Consider the following 22,385-nt stretch of genomic DNA (forward strand, 5'->3'; position numbering starts at 1 on the left):
CTAAACCTAATCGTAAATTCCATGAACAAAGTTTCTTTCTTAGAACTGCATGCCTCTAGAACTGTTCCGTTTCCCTGCTTTCCAGCTGACTACAATATGGTTGTCTTCCAACGTAAACAAGTTCTTCATGAGCCGTTCCCCTTAAGTAATCCAATTTACCAAATTTCCACTACTAACGATTACTACGAGGTTTTCCCATTGACTACTGTACATGCATTAACCCTTATCCTTGAATAGCCTTTGTAAAAAAACAAAAAAAAAAAAAATGAGAATAGTAGTCTGAATAATACGTAAAATTATATATTTGATGAAATCATTGTTTAAACAAAATGATTTTATTTTATACTCTATATTTTATGGAAAGCGAATCTTTGGTTTATTTTCAACAGTTTCTTAACCATCGCTTTCCCCTATTTTGTCCTTTTGCCCGCAAATTCCATGAACAATGTTTCCGACAAAGGGTGAGGTAGAATTTTTTATACTCTATTTTATGGAAAGTGCACGTTGGATTTATTTGAAATGACCTCATAACATTTCACTTCCTCAATAACATTAATGTTTGGTGCATTTTAGAAAGCCAATATCTTCAGACAGCTTGATCTGGTAGTACCAGTTGTGACCTGTCGGGTCACATCAAATAATGGTATTAGTTATGACCTGTCGGGTCACAACTAATACCATTATTTGTTTCACTTTGGTTGGTTGTTTTTGTTTTACGGCATATCAACCTTTTTCAGGTTATTTCATGCCGAATCTAGTGATTTTGAGGAACTATTTTTTAATGGAGTATATTTGTTTTTTAAGTCGGATTCTATTTAACCCATAGTTGGGACCCTAACAGGTACTACCACTCTGGGTCAGAGTGGACCTGAGAGCAATGGCAATTAAAGAGTGGCTCTACACTCCCCAAGGCCCGCAAGCTGGGGCCTCACCATCGGATATAGTTTTAGGTCATATCCAGGACCGTTGTATAAAGGGTTCTTTTTAAATTTTTTTAAGATATGAGAGTATGGTGTGGGGATTGTTTTTATCAAATAACTCTTTAATATTGTTTTCTTTGTAGAATCGATTTCTTACTGTTACAAAATCAGTACATTCAATTAATATGTGTTTGATAGTGAGTGGTGTTTGACAAGGTATACAGATGGGTTGGCTTTCTTTTTTTAAGTGAGCATGGCCTATTTTTATTCTTGCTAGTTTGACTTCTTCTTTTCTGTTTAATTTCGTATTTTGTTGCTGTTTTTTAATTTTTGGCATGGTTTTGTGAAGTTTGTTGTTAGGGTGTTCATTCCAGTAGGTTTGCCATTTCTCTGTTGTATATGCGTGGATACGTCTTTTTAGATCTATGTATGGAATTTTAAAATTTGCATCGATTGGGAGATTTAAGGCGTTTTTTGCTGCTGAATCTGCTAATTCGTTACCTTTAATACCGGAATGGCTTGGTATCCAGCAGAAAATGATTTCTTTTTTTACTGTTTAATTCAGTTAATTTTTGGAGTAATTTTTTTTTTTTTTTAAATCGCTTTTAGAGTAGATTGGGAGTCTGAAAGGATTATAAATTTGTTTTTTTTTTGTTATTGGAGGCGAGTTTGAGAGCTAGGATTAGAGCATGTATTTCAGCAGAGAAGATTGAGGTTTCTTTTGGGAGGTTTGATTGGATTTTTATTGATTTATTGAGTATTGTTGCACTGGCTGTTGCTTTATTTTGTTTAGACCCATCTGTATAAATATGTGTGTGGTCTGGATACTTTTCTTTAATTTTATTGAGATTGTAGAGGACTAGGATATATATATCCTAATCCCGTTACAAAAGAAAATAATGAAACGAATGGAATGAAGGAAACAAAAACTCAATTACTGGATAAGATAAACGTGTCGTTTATTTACTGTTGAAAGAATGAATGTTTTAGATATAACACGTGTTCATGTCTGTTCGGGTGTAACCATCGTTTGTTGCGGGACTGGTAGTATAGAAGGAAAAAGGAAATGTGTGTTCATCTCACGTTCGGGTCACTATCGTTTGTTCGCGCGTGGGAAGAGAAGTGAGTAATGTAGTGTAAAATGGGAATGATAGTCCAGCGTGTAGACAAAGAAAAGGATAGAGGGTTGACATCAGTTAAACTGCGCGCCATGTTAGCAGTCAGCTATGCGAAGGTATTCTCAGGGACAAGTTGTAGATATAGAGAGAGAAAGAGTGAGAATGTCAATCCAGTTCATGGAGAGAGAAAGCGTATAGTGTACGTACGGTCTGTTAGCTTTTTGTCCCACATAGTAGCAAGTGGCGTGAGGCACACGCGTGTGCGCGCCTGCCGAAAAGGCACGCTGTCGGTCTGTAGACCGCCCAGCTCGGAAGCTGGTCCGAAAAGAAGGAAGCTGCTTATTGCTCTTGCTTTTATAGGTGTTTCCGGTGGTCTTTTGCACATATGTGGATTTCCTTTGAAGGGGAAGTGACGTTGCCCATGTGTGTGTACGTGTGCGCATATGTGAGTTCATGTGTGTACGTTAGCGTGTGTGTGTGTGTATACGTGAATGTGAGTGTATATACGTATGTGAACGTGAATATATGTACGTGTGTGGACGTGCGCACGTATGTTTGTGTGTGCGTATGTATATGACAAGTAATATAGTTTGAGATGTGAACGTGTGTTCTTGTGTGAGACTAGAAAAGGTTTGCGCAAGATCATCATAAGTTATTGGATGAGTATGTTTCTTTTCATATTTACTTAAACTTAGGTCGATGTTAGGGGATACGATTTTCGAGGGAGGGGTTTTGAGTAGGACAATTTCTTGAATTTTGGTTATGGGTAGATTTGCTTCTTTGGAAATCGATTTTATTCTAAGTCCAAAGGTTTTGATTGCATTTTCTTTTTGGTTGAAAAGGTGTTTAAGGTTTGGATTTAAAGTGCTATTGTGTGCTGGGTTTGTGGGGTTGGCTGTAAGTTTTGTGTAGTATTTTAGACCAAGGTTTTGATTTCTAAGCATTGGAGGAGTTTCATGTGCTTCTGCATACAGGCTTTCTACAGGGGAAGTTGGAAATGCTCCTAGTGCTAGTCTTAGTCCGGAATGGCATATTGTGCTAAGAGTTTTTAGATATGACTTTCTGATGGATTGATATATGAAGCTACCATAATCTATTTTTGATCTAATTAATGCTCTATATAGTTTGAGTAGTGTGTTCTTGTCAGCTCCCCAATCTGTATGGGCGATGACTCGTAGGAGTTGTAATGCTTTATTACATTTGGTTTTGATGTGATTGATGTGTGGAATTAAATTTAGTTTTTTGTCAAAAATGATTTCCAGGTGCTTGTGTTCATTTACGAATGGAATTTTTTCGCTTTCAATCTGTAAGGTTGGGTCAGGGTGGAGTTTGCGTTGGTTACAGAAATGGATGCATTTTGTTTTAGTTTTGGAGAATTTTAAACCATTTTTAGTTGCCCATTTATTAATTTTATTTATGTTATGCTGTAGTTTTCTTTCAATAATGTGAGTGTATTTAGATCTGTAGCTGATTGAGCAGTCATCTACATATAAGGAGCTATGTATATCAGGAGAGAGTTCTTTTATAATGTTATTGATTTTTATGTTAAAGATAGTTGTTGATAATATGCTGCCTTGGGGCACTCCTTCTTGATTTTGTGGGTCTGATAAAGTCGAGTCCATGCGAACTTGGAAAGATCTGTCTGTTAGGAAGTTTTTTCTGAATTCAGTTAGTCTGCCTCTTAGTCCGATGTTGTGGAGATCTTTTATGATACCATGTTTCCAGGTAGTTTCATATGCTTTCTCAAGATAAAAAACCCCCAGTTGTTACGTGTTCCTTATTGATAAAAGCTTCTCTGATGTAATTTTCGAGGTTAGTGATGTGGTCTATAGATCCTCAATTTTTTTGGTATCCACACTGGATTTTAGAAATTATTTTGTTGTCATCTAGATACCATATAAGACGGTAGTTAATCATTCTTTCGAACGTTTTGCATAGGCAGCTTGTGAGAGCTATTAATCTGTAGTTTTCTGGGTTTGATGTATCTTTTCCCAATTTGGGTATCGGTATTATTGTTGCATTTTTCCATGAAGTTGGGAAATCTTTTGTTTCCCATATTTTATTATAAATTTTGAGAAGGAGTTTTAATGATTCGAGCGGAATTTCTTTAAGGAAGCTGTAGTGCACTTCATCTGGTCCTACAGCTGAGTTATGGGATTTTTCTATGGCGGTTTCTAGTTCATTGACCGAGAAGATTTCATTGTAAGGCTCTTGGTTTTTGGAGTTAAAGTTTATTTTGTACTTTTCTTCATGTTTCTTAAGTATTTGAAATTGTCTATTGTAGTGTTTTGATGAATTTTTGGCAAAGGTTTTAGCTAGTGTGTTAGCAATATTTTTTTTATCAGTTATTTTCTGTTTATTTGTGAGAAGGTGTTTGATTGGATTCGGATTATATTTTCCAGTTATTTTCTAATCATTTCCCAGACGGTTTTGGGTTTAGTGGTAATGTTGATTTTGTTGACAAATTGTTGCCAGCAGGATCTTTTGGATTCTTTAATTGTTTTTCGAGTTTTAGCTCTTTGGTGTTTGTATTCTATTAAGTTGTTCGTTGTGGGTTGTTTTTTTAAATTTTCTTAAGGCTGCCTTTCTCTGTCTAATGGCCGTTTTACATTCTGGATTGAACCATGTTTTTTTTTTTTTTTCCAGGAGAATTTTTGGGTATGCATTTTTTGGCTATTGTTATGAGTACTTCCGTGAATTCTTCTATTGTTTGGATTTGATGTTCTGCTAATTTTAGTGAACAAAGTTCTTTAAATTCAGCCCAGTTGGCTTTGTTTGTGTTCCACCTGGGTATGTGGTTTTGGATGGAGTTACTGTAATTGATTATAATGGGGAAGTGATCACTTCCACAGGGTTCTTTGTAAGTGCTCCATGTATAATCCAAGAAGCTTGATGGATCACACATGGTAAGATCAATGGCACTAGTTGATCCATTTGTTGGATGTGGGATTTTTTTGATTGAGACGGCATAAGTTATTTTTGTTAATTAGTAGTTAAATTTTGTTTCCTTTTGAGTTTGTGACTTCACATCCCCATAACGTACTATGGCAGTTAAAGTCTCCTAGAAGAATGAATGGTGAAGGTAGTTGTTTTATTAAATTTTCTAGTTCATTTTCATTTATTGGTTCATGAGGAGGGAGGTATATTGAGCAGATTGTGAGTTTTTTGTGTAATGTGACTCGAGTTGTAATTGCTTGGAGATTTGTTTTGACAGAGAAATTGCTTTGAGGTATGTTATTCCTTATAAGAATTGAGGTGCCTCCATTAGCACAAAGGCCTGTGTTATGGAAATAGTTATATTGTTCATAGTTTGGTGTTTTCAAATGGTTATTGTTTTGTAGGAAGGTTTCTTGTAAGCAGACAATGGCTGGGTTAAAGAGTGAGATAAGTATAAGAAGTTCATTATAGTTAGATCTTATTCCACGACAATTCCATTGGATAATTTGTTGTTTTATTTCTATCAATGAGGTTATTTAGTTTTCCTCTATTTCCATCTCTTTAGAAGTAAAGGGTTTATCTTTTGTCGGAGTTTGTGTCTTTGGTGAAGTGTTTTGCTGGGTTTTTTCTTTTTTTTTTTTGTTTGGATCTGGATGTCGATCTGGATCTTGCTTGAGATGTTGCTGTTTTGGCTTCTTGTTCATTTTTTCTCTCTTGATTACTTGTGTTTGGTTTCTTTTTTTTTTATCTAGGATGTTTTCGGTTTCCATTTTTTCGAGAATTTGGAATCTATTTTGAGTGTCTATTGTTTGGTTTTCTTCTTTTCTGGAACGTTCTTTATTTGCTGTTTTATCATTGCTTATGTTTTTATTAATTTCTTGTGGTTGTTTTGCTGGTTTCTGTGATAATTTTTTTAATGGTTCTGTTGTGGATGGAATATTATTTTCTTTGTTTGGATTTGTTATTTCTATTTTGTTTCCCAGATTTGAGTATTTTTCTTTTAGGCTATTTTGAAATTCTGGCCATTCTTTAATGTTTAATGTAATCAGTTTGTTTATTAGTTCCCTATATTGATCATGCATTTCATTATGGTTTAGTTGTCTTTTTTGTTGTCTCAGCATATGTGTTGTCTTTCATGTACGTCTCAACTATTTTTCTGGCCTCTGGAAAGGTTGTGTTTTTTTTTAAACTTTACTTCTATAATTTCTCTTTCTTTTTTATATGTTTTGCATATTTTAGAGAAGACCGGGTGATCTTCTTTGCAGTTAGTGCATTACACCTCATTTATGCATTTTTCTTTGGTGTGGTCAGACTCTTTGTTGCCGCATTTTCCGCATATTTTTTATTCCTTTACAGGCTTCTTTATGATGCCCATATTTTTGGCAATGGAAACATCTTAATGGAGCTGGGATATATTGATCTACTTTTACATTTAAGTAACCAATTTTTATTTCTTTCTGTTGGTTTGTTAAACGTCAATATGTATGTGTTGGTGGTTATTATTTTATTGTTTCTTTTCATGTTTATGCGGATGCGGTTGATTATTCCTTGTTTTTCTAATTCGGTTTTTATTTCTTCTTCAGTTGCTAGCGATAGTTCATAACTTCGAACTACTCCTTTCGAAGTGTTTAGTGTTTTATGGGGAAAGACTTTGCACTTGTACTCATGGAAGTTCTTCATTTTGAGTAGAGATTGAGCATCTTTAAGATTGATTTTCTCAATTAGTAGATTTCCATCTTTTGTTTTTTTTATCATTTTTGGTTTACTTTTTGTGGATAATGTCTTTTCTATTAGAAAAGGAGATAAATTTCCAATTTTTTTATTTTCGATGAATTCAATAACCAAGAATCATGGGAAGTTTCCTTTGTCTATAGTTGGAACGGTTTTTCTAGTTTTGAATTTTTGTTCTTCATCTAAGCTTGAGAGGTCAGAGTCAGAGGAATGGTTTCTTTTAAGGGTTTTGAGGGGGGATGCATTTGTTTTTATCAGTCATGGATTTTGGGATTTATTTTTCATCAACCATGCTCCCTACCCACCTCAGAGTCCAAAATTGGGGCATAGTAAGGGGGAAACCCATTCGCCTTGACCATGTCGGGGCTACATGGAGGATATACTCTTTTGGTAAGGAGTTCTCAAGCACTATATTTTCTGTTCAATATGTCCTCAAAAATACATTTGTTCAGAGGGAGTGTTGAGTCTTGGTCTTTCCAATTGATTGAACCTTGCCACCACCTTCTAGCACTTGGTTTGCCTATTTTTAGTAGTGGGTGAAGAAAAAAAAAAAGATGGGAGTACCTTTAAGTTCCGTTCTTTGTTGTGGTAGTTGGTACTTTGGGTGTAAGTGCTACGGCTTGGCGTGACTGGCCAATTGGTCAGATCGGGCCTCTCCGACCGCCCATCTAGCCGAAGTAATGTGCCTAGACTTTTATGCACCCAGGTCTAGGTTAGCTCAATCACTAGGATCATGTCCTAACGCATTACGGGTAGCAACCCACGGCTAACTGGTTGCCCCATTGAGGGATTTTTACCCTCTGCAGGGGGGCAATCGGCTTATTCTAGTGCCCTACCAACAGGACAAAAAAAAAAAGGGAGGGGGAGAGAGGGGGCGACGGGGTTGGGAAGTAGGGAAGGAAAAAGAAAGGCAGAGGGGAAAGGGGTTGTTGCTTTTGTTTTTGCAGAACATAATCAAGTTTTACAAAAGAGAATAGAAAACAAAAACAGAAAATCGATGTAGGTGCATTTTATCTCAGGAAGCCAATAGACAGCCTGATCTGGTAGCACCAGTGTTTCACTTTGATTTTATTCAAATATAAGCTGAAATATCTGCTAAGAAATTATATTTGTATAACTATAAATATAAACCGCCTATTATCCTTTATTGATAATATAGAAATAAAGAGGGCACCATTATTTGGCTATCTAATTTACACGTGTGTTTATCGCATGTATGGACACACTATGTAAATTAGCTGAAAAGCAAATCATTTTTTTTCTGAATGCTAACAAAAATATTAAAAATTATTACAGAAATAATTTGTATCATTTGGATTATTCAACTACTGTTCTCATCTTGAGGGTTAGTCGCACAATGTTTCAACTGATGTATTTAAAAAAAGTTTTTTTTATTGCATTTTCACCCCAACCCCAAAAAAGAGTACCCCACCACTTTTATTGTAAGGGGCTACTATCTGGGCTATAAATTGAAAGGATATTATGTAAGGAGTTGAGCAGCAAGATGTCTATTTACATTACACTTGAACTTCTGCATGTCAGTACAGTCAGAGAAGAAGGAACCCGGAAGGGAATTTTAAAGTCTAGCAGTTCTGGGGAAGAAACTATTAGAGTAGAAGGCTTTCTGGCGTGTGGGGATCTCTACTGTGTAGGGGTGGGATTTTGCTGTTTGTTGGGTTTGTCAGAGATATTTATGTAGAGAGGGGGGTACAAGAGCTTGCAGTTTGTCGGAGCATCTACCATTAAAGTACTTGTAAAGCAGGCAGAGGGATGCAACATTTCATCGATGGGACAGAGGCTGAAGCCTTTCTGATAGTTCAGGACCTATTAGGTTGACTCTTTTGAACCCTGCCCAGGAGTGAGAGACTAGTAGCAGATGCATCGACCCAAATATGACAACAATATTCCAAACATGTGTGAACGGTAGCCTTGTAGATGTACCGGATACTTACAATCATAAGTAACTTTCTAGCATGGTAGACAGAGCTGACCATCTTTGGGTGTACCTTGTCGAACTCTGAAATCTGCAGGGAATTTCGAATGGAAACCTTTTATTTAATCAATGAGAACAACATGCTCTCATTCCATCAGCCATAATCGGGTAGAAGTCTTAAATAATTCGCAATTGTATTCTGAGTATCGCTCGCATCGAGGATTGAACCTTTAATCTCTAGAAGAGCGTCACTTACACACGAATTTTATCTAATAGGATTAGCTGGAAAGCAGGCCAGTGGTACAGAGTTCTACAAGCGGGCAATTCTAGGAAAGAAGCTCTGTTTATAGAAATTTGCGTTTAGATTTAGACACAAATAGAAATTGGGAAAAATTACTGAAAGTGGATGTAGCTAGACAAGTACTTGTGAAAGTTTGGTGAGGGGGGGGGCCATCACAGCTATTTGTGTACATATTGTTTTAAGTACACTACATATTCAAATCATTGATATATATGCCAGGAGTCCTTGATGAAACAAAAAATACAATTGCTTAAGGCTTCTACCCTGGCTGACGGAACAATTGTACGCTACGCCATGGATGAAGGAGTTCTATTCGAAATTCAGTGCTGATTCCCAAGTTCGACAAGATACACACTTGAAGAAGGTTGGAGGTTACATTGGCTGAAATGTTGTGATAATGACACTCAAGATGAAAATACTAGTCTGAATAATCGAAATACGAATTTTAAATAGTCATTCAGAAAAAAATATTTAGAAATGATTTAATACCCAACACGATGTAAGAGAGGGAGAGAGTAATACACAGCAAGAGATGGATGACTTTTTCAGTTAATAATTACAACTTATGACTAATTAGAAGATCTAAAATGGAATTTTTTGAAACATAACTCAATCTCAGAACTAAAGAACATGTCAGCATGTATTTTGTATCATTGAAGTATATACAGGAAAAAAAGTCAGAGAAACAAACGTTGATGAACTCTGTTTTAGTATAACAAGAGAGAGATATTTACCTTTAGATGTAAGTATACAACTGATGAGCCATTCTTCGCCAAGGAAATATGGCAGATTTATGAACTATGTTCAGCTTCCGTAGAGAAAGAAATAACCATAATCATAATGTACATTAAAACGACAATGTTCTTGACTTGCCAATGCGTTATGATTTTATGGACTTTCCACGTGTGAGAACTGACCAGCAATTGAATGGCACGCCAAGGCTAAATTAATCCGCAGTCAGTCAGTCTGCCATTTTTATTCCGCAGTCCCCTGTAGTTGTACAAACTGTATTCAAACAAGTTTTTTTTTTATTGATTAGATTTGTAAATCTGTCTCAAGTGGATGGAGAGTTTCACACACAGCAGAAAAGGCGGTTTAATCTATTCTTTTATTTTAGTTTTTATTTACATTGTTTTGTTATTTCATTCTGATTTTAAATATCAACAATAAAAAATACCATTCCTTAATATAATATAGTAGCAATTAATAGATTCTAACAATACTAATACACAAAATCAACATAAAAAACTCCTAAAAAATAACTATAATCTCATCAATTATAATAACTGATGTATCACCAAATACAATTTAGTATTAATAAAATTAAAATATCTTGTCCATCTTGTATATAGCATTTTATAAATAACTTTTTTTTTATGGAAATCGCTCAAGACAAAGCATGAAGCCACTGGATGTAAGGAACTAACTAGAATGAAAGCTGAGTAGGAGATAGGAGATGCCTATGGATCTTAGTCTTAAAAAGACCAAGGTAGAAGGGAAACAGTGAGCAGGAAGAGAGTTCCACAACGCTGCAATCTTTAGAAAGAAGCTACTGGAATAGGAAGCTGTATTACAATGAGTTATTAAAACAATGAATTATTGGAGACCACTAGACCAACAGGTCAAACGAGCTGGAACAAAGGAAGCAGGGAATAGATCAGACAATTCTGAGGAACACATGACATCATAGTATTTGTAGAAAAGACTGAGACTAACAACATCACGTCTGTGAGAGAGGTTGCAGTGAAGAAGTCAAATTACAGATAAGTTTTCACAATTTATCAAGAACCTTCGAATGGAACACAGATTCACCAACCCACATATGACAACAAATACTCCATACATGGTCTGATAATAGATTTGTAGAGATAGAAAATAGTTGTGGGTGTGAGAAAGTGTTTAGAGCGAAAGAGAAAACCGATTTTACGAGAACCAGAAAGAGCAATGGATTTAATATATGAACTCCAAGAAAGATTTGATGAGAAAGAAAGACCAAGAAGTTTTAGAGTCGATTTCTCATTGAGAGCAAAGCCATCAATAAGAATCTCAGGAAGAAAAGTGATTGAAGGACAATAGTTGATAATTAACAGGATTAAACAAAACAAACCATTTCTTACTTCAACCTAATCAACAACTTCCCAAACAAAATCCTAACCAAAAAAAACTGAACTTAATATCAAATCTATAACCCAAAAATGAAATTAACAAAACAATTTTAAATGCACCAAACTATTGGATTTAAATATTTATTTATTTATTTATTTATTTTTTTTATTACATTTTCACCCCAAACAAGGCACATTGCCACTTTGGTGTAGGGGGCTACTATCAGGGGCAGCAACTACTGGGGCACTATGTTGGGATTTGGGCAGCAAGATGTCGGTTCACGTTACACTTGAACTTCTGCATGTCAGTACAGTTAGGGAAGCAGGGACCTGGAATGGAATTCCAGAGTCTAGCGGTTCTGGGGAAGAAACTACTGGAGTAGAAAGATCTTTTACATCTAAGGATCTCTACTGTGTGGGGTGGGATTTAGCTGCCTGTCGAGTTTGTCGAGTCTTATCGCAAAAGTATAAGCAATAAAAGAGTAAAACTGGAATCCTGCACTATATGTTAATTCACCCCTCCTCCTCTTAAAATGAGATCCTACTTTTTTTAGGCGATTAGATGTAAAGAACTAATAAAAAAATTAAAAAAAAAAAAAAAAAGAAAAAAGTTTCTTATTTAATTAATCGGAATTCTTATTGAGATGAGTAATTAGTATTATTTATCCATTTATTTATTGCGGACTATTATCCACATCTTTCAGTTGTTGTTTCACGACGTTTCGGCCAACTATTCCTCTGGCCTTCATCAGGTGGTTAACCATGACGGGATAGGAATGCTGAATCTCCTAACTGCATCCTCAGCAATTACTGCCTTCCATAGTTGTTGTCATCTCACCATGTGGCACAGTGGATAGATGTTAAATCTATGTTCCAGCTGAGAATTGTTTGAAGATAGTGGTTTCAGCATTCCTATCCCATTTCGTTCAGAGGAAATAGCTGGCTGAAACGTGAAACAACAACGAGAAGATGAGGATAAGAGTCCGCAATAAATAAATGGATAAATAAAAAGGTTCTTGTTTGATCAGAATTCCCCCTATGCACATACAGAAAACTTGCTTTTATATATTCCTTGAGAAATGAGTCGGCATAAGAGAATTAATTCCATTTGATTAAAAAAATAAATAAATAAATCATAGTTATCTCCCTTTACTTAGTACATCAACTGGTTGAAAAACTGCTCCCCTCCGCCTTATAAAGTCTACACCAGTTAAAAGTTAATGAGTATAAGGTGGTCACTGAGACAACAGTGATTGTTAATGTTGGAAATTGGGTAGAATTTGATTGTTTAAGGGGGCGGCTCAACAAGAACTTGCTTACATTGAACTTGAAGATGACCATGTTGTAGTTAGCTGGAAAGCAGGTCAGCGGTACAGAGTTCTACAAGCGGGCAATTCTAGGAAAGAAGCTTTGTTCATAGAAATTTGCGGTTAGGTTTAGGCACAAATAGAAATTGGGAAAAATTACTGAAAGTGGATGTAGCTAGACAAGTACTTGTGAAAGTTTGGTGGGGGGGCATCACAGCTATTTCTGTACATATTGTGTTAAGTACACTACATATTCAAATCATTGGTATATAATTATAATTAAATAATAATTACTTATTTTTACCTACAGATACTAGTGTTTCATCCTTACGCAATCATCAGTGTAGGGTAACAATTCATGAGATTTGAACCACAGCTACGAAGCCACCTTTTGCTCAAGGCCACCAAACAACTGCTGCAGGCAAATTCGGGAGAGTATAGTAGGTAATCTAGAGTGTTCGCACGAGCGTGAGTCGTGAACATTGCATAGATGTTAATTGATTGCCTTAGTTAAAACTCTGCAGCCTTAAGTATTCTTATAGAGGTTTGATAACTATACTTATATTTATTTTATTTTTCAGATAGCCGATTCAGAGGAAAATGTTAACCCAAGAAATGAAAAGAAAAGCAGTCATAGTTGCTTAAGCTGCAAAACGATGATTTAGAAATTAGTGACTTTTTACTTGGCCTTCGGGCCGGGATCAAAGTGTAGTATCTGTTCCGGCAGATACTGCAAGCTATGACTGGCTATGACTAGCTATGACTAGCAAAGACCGGATGTGGGGGCAACCCCACATGCCTGACCATTAACCAGCTCCCATTTCCCACCTCTCGGGAGCTGGTCCCCTTTTTCCCTTCCCCCTCCCTTCACTCCTCACATTAAAAATCGGCCTTGTGCCTAATTTGCTCGGTGGGGGAGCAAATAAATACCATCTGTTCCGGCAGATGCTGCAAGCTATGACTAGCTATGACTAGCAAAGACCAGATGTGGGGGCAACCCCACATGCCTGACCTTTAACCAGCTCCCATTTCCCACCTCTCGGGAGCTGGTCCCCTTTTCCCTTCCCCCTCCCTTCACTCCTCACATTAAAAATTGGCCTTGTGCCTAATTTGCTCGGTGGGGGAGCAAATAAATACCATCTGTTCCGGCAGATACTGCACTTAAGATAATTTGTACCAGTCAATGGAGGGGAAACCCTCTATACTGGGACAATTATTATTTTTGGTAACCAGAGTGCCCCCTTTTTGCCTACTTTTAGGGGAGCTGGTTTTTACCTCACATTAAAAACGGCCTTGTGCCTAATTTGCTCAGTGGGGGAGCAAATAAATACCATCTGTTCCGGCAGATACTGCAAGCTATGACTAGCTATGACTAGCAAAGACCAGATGTGGGGGCAACCCCACATGCCTGACCTTTAACCAGCTCCCATTTCCCACCTCTCGGGAGCTGGTCCCCTTTTCCCTTCCCCCTCCCTTCACTCCTCACATTAAAAATTGGCCTTGTGCCTAATTTGCTCGGTGGGGGAGCAAATAAATACCATCTGTTCCGGCAGATACTGCAAGCAAAGACCCTATGTGGGGGCGACCCCACAGATAAGACCTTGGTCAATGTAGGGGCAACCCTTCATACCAATTGTCACTATCCAGCTCCCCTACTCCCCGGGGAGTTGGTCCCCATTTCCCCTTCACTCCTCACATTAAAAATCGGCCTTGTGCCTAATTTGCTCGGTGGGGGAGTAAATAAATACCATCTGTTCTTCAGATGTTGCACTTCAATTTCTTGTTCTCTGTCAGTGGAGGAGAAATCCTTCACGCCTGAGACAATTTTTATTTTTGTTCCTTTTCTCCATGTTAAAAAACGACCCTGGTGTCTAACTCTGTCCCGTCGGGAGGCATTGTAAATAGGAACTTTTTACATATTGCCAAATCATAACTGTTCATAAGGTTCGCTTGAAGATAAAGGATGTGATAGCAACGCTACCTTTAACCGTGCCTATGTGTTCTTATTCTCCTGAAGTAACCAAAGTGATGCATACACCAAATATTTGTCTGCTGTGATAGTTTTAGAAATTATAAGTAGTGTAGTTCATGTCATGTCTCATACATTTTCTGACGAGGTTTTAGGGTCAATGCTGCTGGATCTCTTGATCTTAAAATGATTGTTAAACCCTGGATCAATAAAGTAGACGGTAGAAGCTTTGGATTTTTTTAGGGGAACATTTTTAATGAAAACTGTTTTTAATGTTTATACTTAAATGTAAGAGCGAGAGAAAATGTTACGACGATGAATTCAAAAGCATACATTCACAAAAAAGATATTTTATACATGTTTCAAATATAAGTTTACATAGATAGGGAAACAGAATTTTTGCTGATATTTTTATAATCTTTGTAGAACAAGGGAGATGCATTAGCCGAGTTATCAAAGAAGTAAAAGTTGCTAATTTAAGGGCCGTGAATTATCTCTGGGTCTGAACGGACGATTTGAACATGGAACACCCAGGTCGTCACTCTGTTTCATTAACTACTTAACCGCTATTACCTCCTATGAGTTGAGATAGAAATCCCAAACCCAACAGAAGGAAGAGGTGCTGAAGCAAAATAGATGCTAGCTCTGTCATGATTTTGGCTCAACATTTTACAGAAGAATCTAAAAGGGTCATTTTGAATAAATTTAGAAAATTCTCTGATTGGCACAAAACATTGTTTGCTTTTAGTAATTCAGATGGATGCACAGATCCAGTTGCATAGAAACGAATGTAATAATTTTCATTTTGGACACCAAAGAGTACACTTTGCTAACTACAAAGCCGATATATCTTTCAACAAGACCCGCACCTTTTTACAAAGCCATTCTAACCCAGGACTGGTTATCAAAAAATCTTCACGATTATATAACCCCTAATGTGGGCTCCCCTAATTCACCAAATATAAATTCTATGAATTTATTCTATGAACGTGTGGAGCATTGTTGAAATGGAGACTAGTCGACATCCACGTAGTACCATAGCTTCACTAAAGGCTGATCTTGTCCAGGTGACTTCTGAATTAATTTCAGTTTGTGGACAGTTTTGAGCCTGAATAAAATCAGTCATTAAAGTCAACAGTGGATTTGTGAAATAAAAGAAGTATCGTCAGGGATATTTGTGTCAATTTTATTTAAATATATACATTTTTTTTGTTAAAATATTGTTGTTTATGTAACACTAGCATGGATACTTGGTGTTGCCCGGGTGGACATGAAGTTTGGTTTGGACACAGCTGCTATACTAAGAATATTGAGCAACCCCCAGAAAAGAATGGAAGAATTTTCAGTAGCCCATACGCTGCCCCCCCCCCAATAAATGAATCAAAACAACTTTTCTTTCAATCAAAATAGAAACGAGTTCACGTGCGACTGTGAAAAAAAAAAAAAATAGCCGCAGTAGGCAAGCTCGAACCTGAAATGCAGAAGAAAAGGGAAAACATGCTCGCTGTCACAGCCATGACGACTTATGATGGCATGATGCAACAAAATAACGTTTTTTAAACATACATTCAGTTTTCTGCACGTGTGTGACTTGCAAAAATCTTTTTAGCTTTATACTATAGACTAGTGGGGGTCCCCAGCGTTGCCCGGGCATGGAGAGGTTTTATGGTAAGGGTATTGAGCAATGAAGAGAAAAAAAAAAAAAATTGAAGCAGTCAGGCTTGAAGAGGAAAAGAAAGTGAAAAAAAGAGAATGATTTAGTCACTGCACCCACCGCAGCATACAATGTCACAAATTAAGCTTAGTCATTGCAAGGTGTATGATGATTTTGCAAAAATGTTGATGAAAAAACTTACCCTTCCTTGTAAAAAAATGGCTCAGCTGATGGTCAGAAAATTAATGTTTTTGGCCAATTTTCGGATATTTGTCGTCTGAGAGACTGACCTTTCAAATAATACCAATTTTGTCAGTGTTGGTTGCGTGTGTTGAAAGTTTTTGGCAGGCATACACACACGCACATTTTGGCTTTTATGTATTAGATAATAAAAATGTCCTCAAATAGCTCTCGCAGTTTGTCTACCTGTGGGTTGAGCTCTCTAGTAAGGGAGGCACTGGTTGCCATTCAGCATAAGGCAACTTCTCACATGACTTTAATTTTAAGTTAAAAATGCACTAATTTAAAAATAATTTTTAAATGAGATTTTTTACAATTTTACAAACATTATGTTGAATTATTTTTCTTTTAACTATATTTTCTTATAAAAGATCTAAAAAAAAAAAAAAATGAACTTTTAGTCAGAAAGTTGAAAATTTAAGATTATTTTTTTTAGTTTTTAAAACTTAAACAAATAACTTCCATATGAATTCTTTTTCAATTTGGTCTCTTAATTTTTTCATACAGTATCATTCATATATTTTGCGGATATCTTTAGTTTTCAATATAATATTCAACAAACTTTGCAAAATTATAGCTTCGATTGTGACCATCTGATAAGAATTAACATCATTTCTTTCTTTTAAATTCATTAAATTCTATTAAAACTTGTTATTTTTTGTGTATAAAAAGAATATTCCAAATTTATTTAGTGGGCTGATTTTTGTTTTGTATAATAATATATTTAAAAAATAATGTTTATCCTTTTTAAAAAGTATTTAGTCATGGAGCACAAAAATATTTCCATAAAAAACGTTTACGCCCATCATGTGTAAAATGAACTGCTTATATATTCATCTCCAAATAGTTTTGAATTTCTTGCATCAACAAGTTTTAACACTTATGAAATTCATTAATTAATCAGTTTTTGGTATTTATGTAGAACTAGCAGGGAAACCCAACGTTGAACAAATTTTCAACCATCCTATATTTTTATTGTCATCGAAATCGCCCATTTTTTAATCAAATCGATTGGTTGTCTGCTCTAGTTAGGAATCCCCCCCCATACTCCTGCAGTGTACTGGGTGGATGGTGGGGTGGAGTGGGGGGTTCACATGCCTCCCCACAGTAAATTAGTCCACAATACATTGTAGTCTACAAGAAGTCAGAGTTGATAATTTAAAGGCCATGGATTATCCATGGATCTCATAATCATAATCTAAACTTACCCACTCAATTATATAAATTATATTTGATTGAAAGTTAATAAGAATCATTTGTTTTCATTGTAGAAAGAAAGTTCAGAGAGAAATATTAGAAGTATTTAAAGTTAACTTATCTTGAATATTAATAAATATTTACACAAAATCTCAATTCATATTTATCTGTTACTATCAAGTTACTTAGCGTTGCCCGGTCATTAAATATATTTTAATTTATGTAGATTTCATATTTATTATTATAGAGCCAATTCTCTCGCCATATATATAGTAGTTATATCAAAAGTGAAAAAAAAAAAAAAATGACTTGGGTGTCATCAGCTAAAATCAAAACACGTATCTCTCCAGCATTATTTGTTACCATCTAAGCCAAGTCCATATGCATATGAAAACTTAAAATTAACGTAGTTTATACATATAAATGTACATTTGTGCATTTGAAGGTACACATTTAGTCGATTTATGCCTGCCAAATTCCATTTTCTTACATTTTTACCCCTTTAGCAAACATTTTTACCCCTTTAGCAAACATTTTTACCCCTTTAGCAAACATTTTTACCCCTTTAGTAAACATTTTTACCCCTTTAGCAAACATTTTTAGCCATTTAGCAAACATTTTTAGCAGCTAAAAAACAAATTGAATTTGTTCCACAGATTTGAATCCTCTACATATCAAGTTTCAAGTCTGTAGACCAAAAATTGAGAGTAGTTTAGTAGAGACTGTCTTGCACAAAAATATATACATATATATTTAAAAGATTGTAGCCAGCAACAATTAATTTTTCAGACTTATCATTTTTAAATATTTTCATAATGCATTTCAAACCTTAGTTAACTCTCTTCAGATATTTTTTAGTTAAAAGTTTTTTTTAGTTCCAAGTTTGTTTTTTTTGGTGAAAAGTTTATGGGATTCTTTTTTGGAAATCATTTTAGTTCAGCTGGCACGATTGTGCTTTCGAAATATGTGGATATGAGACTGAATGTCTCCAGTGGGATAGGTTAAGAGTTCATTTGGTCAGTGTTAAATCTATTTGGTGGGTGGGAGGTGTTAAATATATTTGATGAATATTTTATGATTTTTTTTTCCTTTGTGATGTGCGTGTATCAGTGCGTGTGTGTATGTAAGAGTGAGTAGTTGTGTGCATGTATGTATGGGTTAGAATCTGATTTCTTCTTTTCACATGTGTGTGTGTTTGTGCATTCTTATTTACTTGTCTCACTATGAGGGCCTAGATAGGCACAATATCGATCTCTAATATAAACATACATACACCCACATACAATAGAAAAATGTGAGCATGTAAAGTAATATGGTTAAGCCCAAACATGGAAAAGTAAAGGACTAGTTGTTAAAACTGGAAAAGAAAAGTACAAGATATTCTAATAAAAAATATAATTCATAACTTAAAATATCGTAGTATTAAGAATTGATTATATAATGTTATAAATTGAATTTAAAAAAAAATTCTTAATGATGCAATATTCTAAGTTATAAATTTATTATATTTTTTACTAGAATATCTTGTCCTTTTCTTTTCCAGTTTTAACAACTAGTCCTTTACTCTTCCATGTTTAAGCTTAATCATATTACTTTTCATGCTCGCATTTTTCTATAATCCATGATTTTTCCAGGTTTCCAATAAATTCACTTGTTCTTTGTTTAATTTCAATCTTATTTTTTTGTCCCCATAAACATATGCAATAATGTACAGCACTCGTCTGCTTTCAATAAAATACCCCCTCAATTATCTCCCTTTTTATGCTTTCATTCTGTCTGTTTCATCAGTTACTTCTCTTTTTACAACAGTAGTCGCTGAAGTAATGATGTTGCTATGGAAACCAGTCATAAAAAGTGTCGCTCATGGCTTTACGTATTTTTACGATTTTGAACACCAGAAAATTCATCATAACTTTTGTTTTACTGAACGAAAATTGAAAAAAAATTGAGAAGATGTAATAATTATTTGAAATTTGGTAAAAAAATGAGTGAGCAATGAAGCTTTAAAGCAGTTATAAATGACTAAAACTGCCACTTAACCATATATTCAAACATGGTAGTGCTTGAATGATACATAAATAATGAGACAAGTAAATAGAAATGCAACAATTGTTGCTGGCTACAATCTTTTAAATATACATTTTTCTCTCGTTGGAATCACACAACCATTACTTTATAAATAAATATATATCACGTCTCCATCAAACATCACTATTTATGCTCCTCACATTTGTAATACGATTGTCAATCTGTTGTGTAGTCAGGGTTTCATATTTAAAGATGACGGGAGTTCATATTGGGGACATAATAGTGATGATGAGGGAGAGAAGACATTTATATCTGACTGGGATGATTCTTGGGGACTACAGACTGGGAGACATATGCAACAACAGTTCTTATACACATATAGAGAGGAGGAGGAGATACTTCACTTATGATGTTGGAGGGGAGGACACATAATCTTCGAAGGGTTACACAATGTTCATTATAAGATGATAAACAAAATTACCTTTCGTTCGTGATAAAGGATGACATAAGACAAGTTACAACATAATGACTTTTTTATTCATCTGATCGGCTGGTCAATGACGTCAGGAATTCAGCTTGATCTACATGGTCTAAATCTTCTACCCTTATCCTCTAAGGGACTCTCCTACCCAACTGACTATGTTAACTCTTGGCTGATCTACTGACTGACTAACTCTGAACCCATAGAATCCTATATTGAGAAATGTCCTTTGTTTATGACGTCATAAGTGTGTTTTCAAACGCGACTAATTTCACGTGGCTTTACATATGTTTGTCCAGCAGACTTTTGAGAAACAAAAGAATCCTCAATTCTAATTTAACCTATTTTTAAACAATATAATTTAACTCGCATTGTGCAGTCATTTAACTGACATTATTTAATATCTAGATTTCTAAAGAATGGACAATTGACTCTTTTTCCGATAGAAACAATATTGAACTATTTCTAATAGAATTTACAATAGACTTAATTTCTAACATTCCATTATCCATTATCTTTAACACTTGCCTACAGGGTTCGATTCTAGGCTTATCCTAATATCATTTTCACTTATCTAGTATTCTTATTTACAGAGGAAGGGGATAGTCTTTTCCATGTAACAAATTTATCTCGATCATTTATCAACCTCTCTATTAGGTTGTTCAGAAATTAATGTATAAATAGAGTTCTTGTTTTGTTTACAGCCTGAATGCAATATTCAGATGGCTTGAAGAAGGAGTCGACCAGAATGTCAAGATCTTTTTCTCACCCGCCTCCTTGAATGGTGAAAAGAAGTCAAAGAACTAAAAGGCCTAATGAAGAAAGCAGCCAAGAAAAACAGTTTTGTTTGTTTGCATCTAGATTGATAGAAAGATTATAAATGGGAGGGTGGTAGAGGGTTAGCATTTCTCCCTACCCACTACTTCAGACAGCACAAATAAAATAACACATTGAAATGTATTTTTCTCTATGTGTATAACTTATAGGTCATAATTTAAAGTGTGGACAATTTTGTGGAGAAATCAGTGTGATTAACACTGAAGCAACTAGCCGAGATGATCTTTAGAATCATATTTAAATATTTTTATGGAAATCACTCCAGACATGACGTGAAGCCACTTGATGTAAGATTAGCAAAAATGAAAGGATTATCGCAATGACAGGAAATGCCTATTGGGCTTAGTCTTAAGAAAGCCAAGGTTATAGGTAGGAGGAAATCAATCAGTAAAAAAAAGTTCAACAAGCGTTCGTAATGTTGCCGTTACAAATAAACAAAGGAAATAAATAAAAATCTGGGTCGGCATCGTTTCCTTTTTAACAAAAGTGTTTATTACTGTTCCTCTCCCGCCTCAACACCACTTAAGAGTCTCTTGCCATCGTCCATCTTGCTTGGTGTACACTTTTCTTTTCCGACCTCACGCTGGTCATAGTCAGCCATTTCTTGGCTGCGACTTTACACGTCCATTTTCTTTGATGCCGACCTTGTTTCTCCTAACCATGTAGTAAATTTTTTCATCTTGTTCCCCCCCACCTTTTCTTCTCATACACACTTCCCAATTTGCATATGCGCGTTTTTTAGCTGCTGCTAATCCCTTCGCAAGCCAGACATCCCTTGCTGCTGCTGATATCCTCCCATGCAATCAAATGCACCATGTTACACATGCAGTTCTTGAAAGAAGCTGCTGGATTAAGAAGCTCTATTACAATCGGATATCAAAACAGCAAATTAATGGAGACCATTGAATTATTTTAGAGGATAAACTACACTGGGTACCGTTAGATTAAAAAAAAGAACGAAAAAAATGTTTCTGTAAACTGCTTGATTTTTTAAAATCAGTTAAAAGCATCAAAAACTATGTAACACAGAAAAATTATTTTTTTGTTTTTGAAAACTTTCAAATGTCTGCTAAAAATTCCTCCACCATGTGAGAAGTCACTGTGCACACGCGAACGCATCATGTAAGAATAGTGTAAACGAAGGCGGTGCGATGGCACAAAAAAGTGCGAGGGTCCAGGGATTGATACCATGCAAACAGTAAATTTGCTCTGGATTTGAATATCAGATTCATTGTCAGCAACCCCGAAAACTTGTGAAAAAAAAAAAAAAAAAAAATTTTATTGGTCGGTGTTCTGTCGTCATCATCATGACGGGCTCCTTGCCCAGACCAATACGACTCTTCTTCTCCAGAGTTTCCTGTCTTCCATCAGCTGCCTCAGATCTTCAGGTTTACAGTTGGCGTTGTGTGCTATTTGCTGGATGTATGTGAATCTAGGTCATCCTTTGCTTGCGCATCCGTGTCGTGGAGTCCATAGCAATACATCACTCACCAATTCATGCATGCTCCTCAGACAATGACCAGCAAATCGTAGGCGTCTTTCTCTGATGGTATTAGATATGGCAGGTAGGTTGCCATGAAGTTACTGCTTTGTGGGATGATTTTGCCAAGATATATTTAATAGTTTG

At 35.6% G+C, this 22,385-nt stretch overlaps 1 protein-coding gene across 8 annotated transcripts in view; it reads right to left on the bottom strand.

The window, feature by feature from the left end:
* The window catches only part of LOC145278079 (uncharacterized), a 220,741-nt gene that overhangs the window by 194,034 nt on the left and 4,322 nt on the right, over positions 1-22,385 (bottom strand). Inside the window, exon 1 of one of the 8 annotated variants that reach the window (XM_080130340.1) lies at positions 9,675-9,931. The exons of the other annotated variants lie outside the window; for them this stretch is intronic. The gene's annotated coding sequence lies outside the window, so the exon portion shown is untranslated. Of the gene's footprint in view, positions 1-9,674; positions 9,932-22,385 lie in introns of those variants that run through there. 8 annotated transcript variants of the gene reach the window in all.

The sequence above is a fragment of the Euprymna scolopes genome, chromosome 6 (assembly GCF_053919585.1).
Source record: "Euprymna scolopes isolate OS-2025 chromosome 6, ASM5391958v1, whole genome shotgun sequence".
NCBI classification, from domain to species: domain Eukaryota; kingdom Metazoa; phylum Mollusca; class Cephalopoda; order Sepiida; family Sepiolidae; genus Euprymna; species Euprymna scolopes.